The sequence below is a fragment of the Callionymus lyra genome, chromosome 5, assembly GCF_982586985.1.
Source record: "Callionymus lyra chromosome 5, fCalLyr1.hap1.1, whole genome shotgun sequence".
Taxonomy (NCBI): Eukaryota; Metazoa; Chordata; class Actinopteri; order Syngnathiformes; family Callionymidae; genus Callionymus; species Callionymus lyra.
The window spans coordinates 22,491,788-22,505,884 of NC_141822.1; the positions used below are offsets into that span (position 1 = coordinate 22,491,788).

The window sequence follows — 14,097 nt, forward strand, 5'->3', positions numbered from 1 at the left end:
AAATACTGCAATTGATAATTTTTCTTGGGGTGATGAAGATGTATTCAGATATCAAAAAGAGTGGACTTTTATTTTACTGTAAATCATTCATAACTTCTTGATCTATTGAACGTTTTTAATCATTAGATAGCAAACATGTTTAAGTCTGGTCTATGGGACCATTTTGAAATCCTACGATTCATAGAAAGGATTAATACTTAATCGTTAATTACTGTGAATTACGAATTGCGAAAGTTAAATAGTGCAGCATTGATATTAAAAATATTTTAAGATTTTATTTGTGTTGGTTTTATAGTTGAAACCAGCAAGTCATGGTCAAAAATATTAATTAGGGCTTAAATGGACACTTTTTGGTTTCCATCACAAAATCCTTTGATATTTATATTTACCCACCTGGCTGAACAGTTAAAATGAGTCTTATTGTGACATTATTTATTTCTATTTCTGGAAGCTCAATATATCTTAATGATCTCCATGTTTGTTTTTTCTCTATCAAGCACTTAACAAGCAAATGTCTTTACTGTTATTGGAAGTCTCTGTATAATTGTTGACATGAATAATGTGTTCTTTAGCTTGTACTAAACACTGATCATCTTTATAGATCACCAAGTCAACCTTAATCTACTTTATAATGTTTATACTCAACCTCATAAAAAGTCCAACTTTAAATACAAATACTTCAGGCACATACATCAAATATCTAAATTAACCCTTCACTTTTTTCAAGATATTAACACACAAGGTTTCAACAAGTCACATGTTATGTTATAAACATATATATATTTATATATATATATATATATATATAGAGAGAGAGAGAGAGAGAGAGAGAGAGAGAGAGAGAGACAGAGAGAGAGAGAGAGAGAGAGAGAGATATAGATGGATCTATAGATAGATATAGATATAGATATAGATATAGATATAGATATAGATATATTTGTAGAAGTTTGACATTTTTGATTTGGTCTATGTTTAAACCTGTTATAGCTAATAATGAAACGCTTACATTTTCCTTTACAGAACCCCTAAATGATCAGCTGGTCACGTGACATTATTACCAATCCATGTCAGCACCTGGAATCATGAGACCATCAGAGGCCAGTAACTTAAGAGGTGCTAAGCAGTGAGATATCGTGTCCTAATCTTAGCTACCTCACCAAGCAACCAACAGCTTTCACATGTTCCCCATGTTGCTCTTTCGGTTTATATAGAATCTTGACGGCAAAATAAATCCAGTTTACATTGGGGAGATGATTATTCCAGATCAGGGCATGTACTCCAGGAGCAGCGGACGAGCCCTGAGTTGTTAGCGCCTGCAGCATGAGAAGGACGATGATGACTGTAATGAAAGGCTGAACCTAAATAAGGAAACAGAGGCTGCTGTGTTGGACGCCCGGGGGCAGCGTGATGAGCATCAAACGGTAAAAGAGTTGAGGCGAGAAGCGAGTACGCACAGGTGAGCGAGGCGCTCGTTGTTCAGTAGCGTCGTGTGCTTCTTGAGCGGCGCGTTGGTAACAATGTGGCGTTTTCATGACAAACCGTCCTTCAGTACGGAGCCTGCACACCAGCGCTCTCCTTGGCAGCGAGATGGCGAGCGTTGTTCTCACTCCAAATGATCATAGCGGATAAGTCGGATGAATACCAATGAGGTCGCTCGCTCGCATTTGCATTTCAATATAAAATGATCTTGTGTGTGCCACCCTGTTCTCCAAATGACACTGATACTTTGAACCACCGAGCTTCAGATTATCTACATGTATGAATATCATACGCACCTCCTGGATACTGTGGTTGAATGTTTAAGAAGCATGAATCATAGAAGACAAATGTGAGGTGAATCTGTCGTGACTGCTTCTGTTAACTCATATGATTTTTTTCATCCTTCCTGCGTAGGATAATGAGTAGAATGAGAGCGTTCGTCTCAAATTACCTCCATCTATAATCGCTGATGAAGCAAATTAACATTGTTTTTTTTGGTTTATTTAAATGTATTCGCCATGTGAAGTCTTCTTAAAGCCTATATTGTAAAACAATTCATGTTATTTGCTGACTACATCGACAATAGGTCTCCAGCACAGTGGGTTATATTTGGGTTTCGACCTCACAGTAGGTTTCATGTTCGATTCCATCTTCAGTCAATTCTGGAAGGCTTCACTCTGTTAAATGTTTGGATTGACTTGTGATGAGTGTGGGGTTTTTTTTTGCAACAGTTATTCCAGTTTTTAACCTCAGAAACATTTTGATTGAATAAAATAAATATTTAGAATATGAAATGTCAGAGAGTAAAGTAGAGAATATTTATTTATTTTACAAAAGTCAATATTTTGGCTCAATCCAGAAATATTGAATCCAATCTTTTTCAATATTTTTTTTCAACTATTGTGTTGTCTCACAAGGGGTGCCTCAAACACATTTGCTTTTACGCCACAGGGTCAGATGACCCAGAGATAACACTTTAATAAGGTTTAATAAGGGTCTCCTTCAGACTCCTTCAATCTCTGAAACTCAGCAACGTTTGATTGATTTACTTTTGTTAAAAAAAAAAGGATTATATTTAATACTAATCATTATTTGGGGATTGCTGTTTTCAGTTATTCTGATTTAAGCTACTATATTGTAAATGGTAAGAGCTGCAGTTGAACCAAAAGATCCAATTTAGTCATTCATTTTGAACGTATTACATTGGCTTTAGTCATTAAGAACAGATTACTTCTCAAGGACAAATCCAGCCAACTTATTTTTTTCACCAAGTTGTTAAAAAGGTAAAATTCAGTCAATTACTTCTGAGACGACACACGAGGGAGGAAATACTGAGTAATTAGTGTTCCTCTGTGTGTGCGCATGTGTGTGTGTGTGTTTGTGAGACACCACAGGATGTTGGGAGAAGTAATTGCTCGTTCACGGCTCAAGTGCTTCTGCTTACACCAAATTAAATATATCAATAGCAGATTGTTGAGCCTGGCGAACAGAATATGCAACACAGCACTGAACGTCTACCTGTCAGTCACATGTTTGTGGGCATATGGTCCCGACAGCAAACAGCTGGAAGCTCAGTAAATAAAGGGTCCCACGGTTGTGGAGCAAGAAACGTTGATTTTGCAGAAAAAGACAAAAAGGCAAGAGTTAAAGACTCGTAAAGACCGTGGGTATCTTAGCAAAAGGGCTACTTTTATTTTGTTTTGTGGACATAAATGGCAAAGAATATACAGCACTATACTAACATAGTTGGAAATGATGCAACACTATATAAGTATATAATGTACAGTACATCAGGCACAAAATTGAATGTTAAGTAGTTAAAACTGTTTCCTTCAACTGAGAAAAATCTCTAAACTTAGTAAAATGATGTCACAACACAATCTTGAGTTTATAATTCATGCATTAGTGTCTTCTCGTTTGGATTATTGTTATTATTATTATAAAGATATAAGGATTATTATAAGTTTATTTTCTTGTCTAAACAAGAAGAAGCTGTCTCACCTGTCTAATACAAAACTCTGCAGCGAGAATTCTGAGCCGCTCTAGTAGAAGAACTCACATTTCTCCAATCCTTAAAACTCTGCACTTCTTTCAGGATACATTTTTAAATTCTGGTTATTGCTTTCAGATCTATTCATGGTCAGACTCCTCCTTACATCACTGATCTGATCCAGCCTTACACCCCAGCTCGGGCTCTGAGGTCTGTGGATCAGAATCTACTGTTGCTTCTAAGCTTTGGAACGATCTTCCTCTCCCTCTGTTTTTGATGATCTACTGACTCCTTCAAGAAACATCTTAAGACCTTTTTATTTGTGCAGGCTTTCCCCTGATTTGTTGGGACTCCTGTGTTTTGTCTTATGTGTGTTGGCCCTTTAAAGCAAAGCAAATATGCATAAGACTCAAAGTGTAAGATTGTTTAAAAACAAATGAACTGAAACTGTCCTGAAGGACCAAATAAGATTGAAACAAATTTGTATTTAACAATCATAAATTACTATAAAACTTTTGTTCCTTTTGAACTTGAGGAGCAAATGTTTAAACAGATCAAAAAATAAAACGTCCTGCAGTTTAATTCAATTTGTTTTTCGCCCACCTAACTAATTAAGTTATTATTCATCAATCCACAACAAACCAAAATATTCCCACATCCTCATTATCAGTTAATTTTTCAAGAGATACTGAGGCGGCAGTGAACACAACTGCCAATTGAAATAGTGCTAAAGTGTTCATTTCTAGCGTAAGAGCTGATCATACTTAAAGATTTAATACCCGGGGATATTAATAAGCAGTAGGATCATAAGCTGTTCATTATGCCAGAAGCCACATATGGATACTTGCTCGTGCATTAGAAATCACACCCCCACATCACACTATGAGTCACATGACTTCATCTAGCCTGACATCCGGCTCCATCACAGCACAGTCACTGTGGCCAAGAGTATCTCAAAGGATCTTATAAAAGTTGCAAGTTGGGAAGCTTTGACGGGTTCATCCCAAAATCAAAGACTAGGGTCGCGATGAACTCTTGTTTGTGGCGGAAACTGACATAGAACCAAACCAAACGAATGTGTATCCAAGCAAGACATTTGAAAACTATTTCTTAGATGAGTGATTATCAACCACACAAAAGTACCTTCAGAAATCATCAGAGATTGAAAATTGTCATATTTCACCTCATTGCTACTGAAAATGAATATTTTAATCAGCAGATTCAAACTCTATCTTATATCTTCTCATAACGAACTGAAAGTAGAGACTTCTGACACTGACTTCCAAACAGGAAAAATTGCACCAGCGTTGCATAAACACTGCAACTGGAAGCAGTACAACAGCCTCCGACGACGTTGATGAAATCCTACGGTGCACGGGACAGAATCGTCAACAACAAACGAAGCGGTCGTGAGCTTTGATCCTGTCCTTTGATATTGTTTTCATTGATTTATTTATGCTCAAGAAGTGCAGGCTGAGTATGTTTTATTGAAAATATCCTCTTGTTGCTGCGAGGTTACACTGTTAAAAAAGGAAGATTGCCAATGGTTGTACAAATGACTAAGAATAGAGAATGTTTATGTAAAAGTTAACATTAAGTTTCAAAACATGTTCTTAATATACTGTATATATAATGTTTTTGTTTTTTTTTGTTTTGTTTGACGTGTGATTTTTCTAACATAAAATGTGTTTGTCTTAGACCAGACCTGGGAAAAGTTCCACATGCGGCCCTATCACTGTATTTTCGCGTTCAAACTATGATCATGTACAAATGGTTCTAAGAGAATATTAACAAATGTAGTTTGTTTTGATTATCGATTTACATTTTACTTTTTTCCCCATCTTTTTTTATCTGCATTTGCTTTTTTGATTTTTCAAGTATAAATGAATCATTCAACATTTTTTTAAAATAAATTCAATAAATGTATAGAAAAAAATATATATTTTATTTGAAATTAAAGAAAAACTAAGTGTTTTTTTAGGGTTCTTCTGGAAACAGAATTGAATGTGGCCCTTGATGAATTCTTATTGCCCACGACATGACAGTCTATGTAAACACTATGGGGTTTTTTTCATGACTGGACAAAAGACAATCAGATTATGGGCAGCACAGCAAAACCTCTTAAAACTAAAACTAAAAAATGTTGGTATTTTCTGCAAGGGACACTGGAACAGGATGGTTAGGCCCTCACTCACGGCCAACCAAAAAGTTAAAATTAAAGTTTTGAAGGTATACTGCAAATAGAAAGAGACTACTTGAGAATCATAACTGATAAAACTAGCATATTTGTCTTGAGGACAAAGAGCAGTGATTCTTTAGTACCTCTGGTACCTCCATCAACCCACACAGTATTCTAGACTCTCTAAATTGATTTGTACAAGTCAGAAATAGCTGGTAGACCAACGAGAATACCTACATGGGAAGGACTGTGCAAATACACTCATATTTGAAGACTAAACATTTACTCTCAGCATGTATAGCATCAGTGCTAACATTGATACAGTTTGAAAAGCATGAATTAAATCCATATATTAATCACGTAATGTATGTAAAAAGCTTAAAAACTCCTTTGTGAAGTGGAATAAAAGATGAATTCTAAGAAATGTAGAAACAACTAAAGATAAAACGATTGAAATGTAGCCTGAAAGTTGAATAGCTATGAATGAATCCCTTCATGCTAACACAAGAGAGAAATAAAACAATGCTGGTTAAACTCTGCAGGCATTTTAAATGAGAGCATACATGCTAGCATAGTAAAGAGTGCTAAGAATCAACATAAGAATAATGGGAACACTAAGACCAAAAAAACGCTACAATTATGATATGTTGCCATCACATAAATTCAGGATTAAAGGATGACCAAAAGAAACAGGAGGCTTTAAAAAGATAAATGTTCACCTAGAAGGATTCTAAAAAAAAGAAAAGAAAAATAAGTAGGATACAACATAGATTTAGTCCAAACATGCCGGCTGGCGTGGCCGGATTATGGGCCACTTGTTAATGTTACCCTTTCATTCTAACTGACATGACTTTCATCTTGTTGAAAACAGACAAAAGCTCGCCGGGCAATTTCAGACGGAGGCAACACAATGATTGAAAACGGACGAGTGTGTGATTGGTTGGATAACTGCGACACGGGAACCTTTGCTCTTTTTTTATTTTTTTAAACATTCTTTTTCTTACAATTACATGGCCGCTGAACATGAATCATTGGATGACACCCACCATTGAACCAGTGACATCACAGCGAGAGTGGGAATAATGATGGAAATTATGTTGAAGGAAGAGTGAAAGGATGATGGAAGTGGGTCTTAATGAAAGAATTATGGGGCGAGAGATGGAGAAAGAGAGGTGACAACACGACTCACGAAACATTTGTTTTCTACCTTTGACCTGACAGGACCCTTTTTTATGTCATGGTGGGCACGACAATTTTAATCTTAGAGGCTCACAAGGTCATCTCAGTGAAACATTCTCAACCAAGGGGGGGGGGATACATCAATCTTTTTTCAGAGACGTTTTTCCTCCGAAAATCCACATCCGAATATTCCACACCACCATCTTGTGGTGGCTGGCAGAGGCGATGCCATCCTGCTGCACCTTTTGCTCACTCACACCCTGCAGACTTGGTGCCAAACAGGTGAGAAAAGAGGAGGTTTTTTTTGTTGTTGTTTTTTTTGCCTCTTTTTCTCTTTTGTCAGTTGCTGGGGCAACCGGTTTTTAGCGTCACAAATCACCCGTGTGTCCAGCTCTGCGCTTCTGCTCCGAGCACTTTCATTCATTCAGAAACGCATCAAAAAAAAAAGGAGCCAAAGTGCGCAAGAGCGAAAACCGCCGCTGTTGCTGCAAGGCGAGGGTAAAAAAAAAATCCACGCACATTTCACAGATGCAACACAAACTTATGAATCCAATAGAATTCAATTCAAGCAGTTTCGACATTGATTTTTGGGTCATTTTTCTTATTTTCTTTGGCTTGTCAAGAGATCCCCAAAAGTAAAAAAGACTCACCTCGACTAGATCCCAGGTTGCAGTTCCAAACAGCTCAGACGAAACAAACACTAGTGACACACACACACACACAGAGAGAGAAAAAGAACGGATGGAGGTAGAGGGGGGAGGAAAAAAAAAAGTCCAGGTCCAGACGTCGCTGCCGAGCAAATCCAAAGTCAGAAGAAGCGGAGTCCGTGTGCGCGACTCATGGACGTCCCGCGCGCGTTCGTGTGCGCGTGATTGGTGTGTGTGTGTGTGTGTGTGTGGGAGGGACAAGGAGAATGTTGGAGGAGAAGAAAAAAAAAAGCGTGTGAGAAGCAGAGATGCTTCAATGAGTCATTGCAGGGAAACGATGCTGATTCTAATTGCTCTCATACAGCGAGTGAATGGCGAGGACGCGATTAGTGATGGAGAAACCAGGTCTCTCTCTCTTCCCTCTCCTCCCTCCCTCTCTCTCTCTCTCCTCTTCTCTCCCTCTCTATTGGACTACACCGGGAGAAATTTACTAAGCCTGCAGCCAATAGATTGCCGCATTCTCTCCATCAGCCTCTGCGCGGTGGCATGTGTGCGCGGGACACCCGGACCAGCTGCGTCCTGGCGCGTGTTGCTGCAGGAGGGATGTTTCACGAGTGTCTAGAGCGGGTCTGGGGAACGACTTGTGGTCCTGGAAGGAAGAGGGGGGAAGAAGAAAAAAAAAAAAGGTCTTTGTAGAGCTTGATGACAGGTTGAGTCTGGATCAACGCTTTTTTGTTCATCGATCATCTTCACCTAAACGATGGATCAGGGGGGAGCAACCGGGGAGGAGAACCATGGTCTCTGACTCAGGTCAAAGTGGTTTTAAAAGAAAACAACTTTTTTTTTTTGAAGTTTTGCCACTCACTGTTTTAGATATTTTTTAAACAAGCTCAACCAAAATTCAACCTTCACTTAATCTCTACTCGCCCTCATGTCGACTCAGGATTAGGATTATTTACTTTCATAAAGTTATAGGCAAACATGTAAATATATTTTGACTTGTGCTCAGTTGTCCTTATCCAAAGTTACACACTTAAAGAACATATTCTAATGTTGAAATACATCTGTGGTTCTTGTCTGTAACTTGTAAAGAATCTTTAACAACAGGGAACAGTTCAGAAAAAAATTAAATAAGTCCTTATTTTATTTTAAGTTTATTCATAGCGAAGTTGAACGAATGAGGTTCATTGAGATCTGAAATATCAACTCTCGATCACCGATTTTCAACCATCTATGTGGTTTTTGTCTGTGCTGTTGTATTTATTATTATTATTATTATTTATTTATTTATTTTGAGCGATTGAGTCTTGGACTCTTTGTATTATTGTATAATTTAAGGAAGCAAGTTGATCGTCGAGCTAAACTAGCAAGTATAGCATTCAGTGAAACATTTCTTCAACTCAACACAGTTTCTTGTCCATGCAATGTTACAGGGATGTAAGATTTAGCTTTAAATACCTCATTTTGTGTAAAAAAAACATACCTGCTTGAGACCTTGGCTCCAGTAAAGACTGACGACAGCTGCTGTCTGCTTAAATAAAGTGTCTTTGTAACAACCTGTCTTACATTTTTAACAAGCATATCATGTGGCTTCAATGGGATATTTCAGAACTATTATTTAAACAATAATACTAGACTATACTATTTTTACACAACTTTCTGGAAAGTGGAAATGATGAACCGTTATTATTTCTACCTTTTCTGCTCAAAAAGATTGCACATTCAATTGTTATTAAAGTTTTTAGGTTGAACAGAAACAGCTATTTGTAAATAATAAAAAAAATACAATGACATCAACGATTTATACCGACATGATCGTCAAGTACTGCTCATGGGTTATGTGGCAGAGTGGATACCATGTTGACAACGAGTCTCCTAATGTATCTGCATCTCAGCATCTTACTTGCAGATCTGAGCGTTGATGGAAGTTTGTTTGAGCAAACAGGCGAACATGTGTCTGCACAAACACTTAAATCCCACACAAAGAGTGAAGCGAGAGACACGAATGGGCAGCAGTCAATTAAAATGGTATTCTGTGGCGAGAGAAGGACTTCAGTCGCGAAAGGTTGGCATCATTTGCAAGTGGTTCAAGTCTGCGATACCATCACTGTTGTTCCAGTGACAATGAACACTTAAAGCTCGTGAGAAGAGAGGAGAGGAGAGAGGATTGGAACCAGAGACGCCACTTTCTATTATCGATACAACAATTCCTATGTTTTGTTTTTTAATTTGGTGATGCTAATGCTAACGAAACTTCATGAAGCAGTTTCATATTTTATGTAGTGGCCATTCTAAAAAAAACAACAACTTTATTTTAAGTGTAATCTGTCTTTTTTGAGTTATTGACAAACATGTGAGTACATTTTAATGTAGAGACTGGAGCTCAGTGTTCTTCGTCTTCATTCAAAATGACACCCTTAAAAAAATACAAAATACCTCTGTGCTGCTCGTCTGTACCTCAAAAAGAAGCAAGAGGAGTTATTGTTCCTTTTTAAAGTTATAGGCCACAAATATGTCTATTTTTATATAGCGACTGATGCTCAGGTGTCTTCGTATTCATCTCCGTCCAGAAAAAGTCTATATTTTAAGCTTGTTTGTAGTAAAAGTTTGACTGTCTACACCGGAGGAGCTCGCAAATATTTATCTGAAAAATAAGTGAATTCTGAATTGGAGTTTGATATCTTGTGAATACTAGTTTACAGACCTTCTGTTAATATTAAAGACTTACGATTGAAAACTTGCCGTCAAGCTGCAGAAGGGGGGCGCTCTCTCTTACATCTGAGCTCAGACATACTTAGTAAGTAAGTAAGTAATTTATATTTTTAGAGGGCTTTTCTAGACCAGGGTCACAAAGCGCTTAAACAATCAGAAAAAATACCCAATAAAATAAATACTTTAAAAGATCAAGACACATAAGACAAACACAGGAGTCTCAGAGAATCAAGGAAAAAACTGTTAAAATAATAATGTCTTAAGATGTTTCTAGATGGGGTCGGTAGACTCCAAAAAACACAGAGGGAGAGGATTGTCAGTGGTTAGGGACACAATTTTAAACTTGTAGCATAGGGACATTTTCATGAGCATATAAAACTTAATTCTCCCTGTTTCACACAACGTTTCCTCTTCAATACGAAGAGAACAACTGCGAGCATGCATCAACTGTAAACAGCAATTCTCTCCGCCATCATCGTAGCACAAGCGCACACGAGAGAGAAACAGATTAATTAAGTCGGGCCAAAACTAAAACTAAACTTAGATGGAAATGTGGTGCAGTTAATAATTCATGTCTTTATTTTATTCATGAGAAGAAGGCACAACAAACACGTTTATTCAAGTGCGTTAGTAGAAAAGACTGGATTGTATCCAACAGCAGGAAACAAACAAATGACCAATTATCGACAGGATTACACTGAAATGACATTTGGAAATGTACTTCTCTCTGCTATTGTGGAAGAAGCAAGTGTTGAAGATTTGTCAGACAAAAGATATTATGTCTTCTGGGTGAATTGTCGAGGAAAAAAATAAAAGATGTATCCAAAGCAATCAATAGTTCATCATAGATTTGAACAAATGGATCTTTATTTAGTTGCTCTTTTCGTACGGTTTGGCGGCTCAGAGTGCTCCACTTGATAATAGTACTTGATTAAAGTTGCATTATCACTCTTGGAGATATATGCTCAGAGGTAAACACATTTGAGAGAACAGAAGGAGGCGCTATCATGGGATTGCCCGCAACAGGATCAGAACTCTTTTATCGCCAGCGTTGTATACACCAAACACAGGAGTGTGTTTTGGTGGCATTACAGAATATCAAATTGAAGTGAATGAAATAAAAAGATATTAATAAATTAAAATAATATACAATAAACTAAAATAAATTAAGAGACAATACCATCAAGAGCCATATCCATGGCCAGAGTTTGTAGGATGGGACACACACCGAAGAAGATGATCCAGTTGTTGGCCCCTTTTGGGAAAACACTAGATATTAAAGGAAGTACAAATATTTTGACAACTAATTAATTCACATTACATAATTAAACTTTTTTATTTATTTTTTAAATGACGTGTTGCTTGTGGTCAAATGAAGATGTAGATTATCTAAAATGTTTAATTAATGCAAAGACATGCATGCGTGTTATGGGGTAGTAAGTTTAACTTTGTGATGAAACCTAGTAAACCAGCAAATATACCATCTAGATTTAGATAATAAATAATAAATGTAATACAGTTGAATGAATATATATGTATTATTTTTGTTTAATGTGTTACAGACGGACGGACGGACGGACGGACAGACTGATAAACTAAACTATCTAACAAGATTTGCAGATAAATTATATGAAATTATGAGGGAATTTGCCTGCTTGAGACCTTGGCTCCTGGAAGATAATTATGCTACCTATAAAAAACAATGTCTTTGATATAGCTAGAACATGTAAGTGTTACTGGGTGGTTTGTTTAACTGTGGGAAAGGATCAAATCAGGATTATAATACAAGAAATTACATATATATTCAAAATAAATAGGTTCTATAGCGTACAAATAAAATCCATAATCAGAATTCCGATCGTCCATCTTGAAAATGGCACACTAGGGTGTATGGAATTCTACTCAGGGCCAAGGAGAAGTGTCGTCATCAGAACACTCACACAGTTCAGACTCCAAAGGGTCCAGATTAATGATGCATAAATGCCTGAAACATTCCAGTGACTAAGTAAGTCCTGCTGTCTCACTTTACCACCCTGTGAGAACATGGCAACCCAGGTCATGCTTCATCCTAAAAAGAAGAGATGTTTCCATCTAAAAAGAATTAGATTAAGCAAATTGTTTCCACAGCCACAGTTTGGATTAAGGATTAACTCAAAATATAAATGTTGATGCTGCAGGGTCTCGCATGCTCCTCCTGTTCTTCCTCGCTGTGTTGGTACAGTCTTTCACTGATTCATCGTGTGTGTGTGTGTGTGTGTGTGTGTGTGTGTGTGTGTGTGTGTGTGTGTGTGTGTGTGTGTGTGTGTGTGTGTGTGTGTGTGTGTGTGTGTGTGTGTGTGTGTGTGTGTGTGTGTGTGTGTGTGTGTGTGTGGTACCTTCTTTCTTCGAGTGTGTCTTCTCAACTCCTGCTACTTATGCACACAATCCATGCAGGGTGTTTTGGCAGGAGAGAAAAATACAAATCCCTCACATCATTGTCCTCCAAACAAGATTCATAACAACATCACGGCGCACACCGCTGACAGACAAGAGTCGTCATTTACGCCCGGGCCCGTCAGTCCATCAGCATCTGACGCGTGGCGCCGGTTTAAAACAAATGACGCGGCACATCATTTAGCTTCAATCATTCGTCTGAAGCTACCTGGACGCCGGGATCTGTCGAGCAGACGACACTTTCTGTTAAATGTGACGGGCGTTTGAAAGTTGTTTTCAATGATGTTTTTTTAATTTCTTGTCTTTACTGACATGTGTTTGTCTTTATTAAGTTCTTATTTTGATTTTTAAGTTTTTTTTTTCAAGAGAGATTTGTTGCATTTTTTTTTATCGGTTAAAGTTTAAATAAAGAAAACATGAAATAATCTGTAAATGTTTTTTTTTGTTTTCCACTTATCATAATTATTTATTACAAATATTTATTTAAAAAAAACACAGACAATAGGCACGACTCTTAAGTCAATAATTACAATTTAATGTATTTAATTGATTTAAAATCATAATTAAATGAAAATAAAAATAAAGCATTTGCAAGGTCGAAGGTAGATTCATTTTGTTTTCACAGCAACAACAACCATTTACATTATAATACTTAATTTAAAACCATGTTATAAATCATTTTGAATTAAATTCCTCAATTTTTTTTGTTTATTGACGCTTTTGGGTGATTTTTTACAAAAAACAATCAAAGTTCATTTAATATAATTTTAATATTTTATCTTAGGGAACCACCTACTCACCTCTCAAAGGATGGCATTGCTTCCTGAAGCTTCAATAGCCCCTGATTAAATTTAAAGCGTAAACATAATGCTGACAGATCATTGTATAACTCCTTGGCAGAGCTAATTATGTTGAGAGCTCACCCTTCACTGAAGCCTGTCCAAGAGAGTCTAACACACCACTACAACTTGTCAAAAATTCTCCAGTCAAAAATCCTGGCATGAAAATATTGAGTCACGAAGTCATATATGACATATTGTTTAATAACTTCTGCTCAGTATAAACATTATTCTGCCCTGGAAACAGCACCATCTGTGCTCGGCTTGACATGTCAGTGACAGCACAGCTCTGGCAGGAGTGGATGGTCAGAGCCCGAGGACAGAACAGACAGAAGGAAGGCCTCCCTTTGTTATCATCATCATTTATTCCCTCTCCTCACTTCATAACCCGCAGCAGTCGGCTATCCTCCGCTCTTGAGAAGCGTATATCAGCTTCGGTGAAGGGCTCAGATTGACTGAGTAACTTAAAAAAAAAGGAAGCTGAGAAGATTCGCCTGCTGCTGCAATGATGGCAGATCGGCTGAATGTTACACTGCGTGGATTTGACTTCCATTTTTGAACAGGAATATCTTCATTTCCTTTTTTAATGGAGCAAACATTTTAAAATATATACAATCAACTCAAATGTGACACAAAAAC

The 14,097-nt window shown here is 37.2% G+C and overlaps 1 protein-coding gene across 1 annotated transcript in view; it reads right to left on the reverse strand.

The window, feature by feature from the left end:
• The window catches only part of nlgn4xa (neuroligin 4 X-linked a), an 88,394-nt gene extending 80,566 nt beyond the window's left edge, over nucleotides 1–7,828 (reverse strand). Inside the window, exon 1 of the mRNA XM_087791451.1 lies at nucleotides 7,478–7,828. The gene's annotated coding sequence lies outside the window, so the exon portion shown is untranslated. The remainder of the gene's footprint in view (nucleotides 1–7,477) is intronic.
• Nucleotides 7,829–14,097: the final 6,269 nt, after the last annotated feature.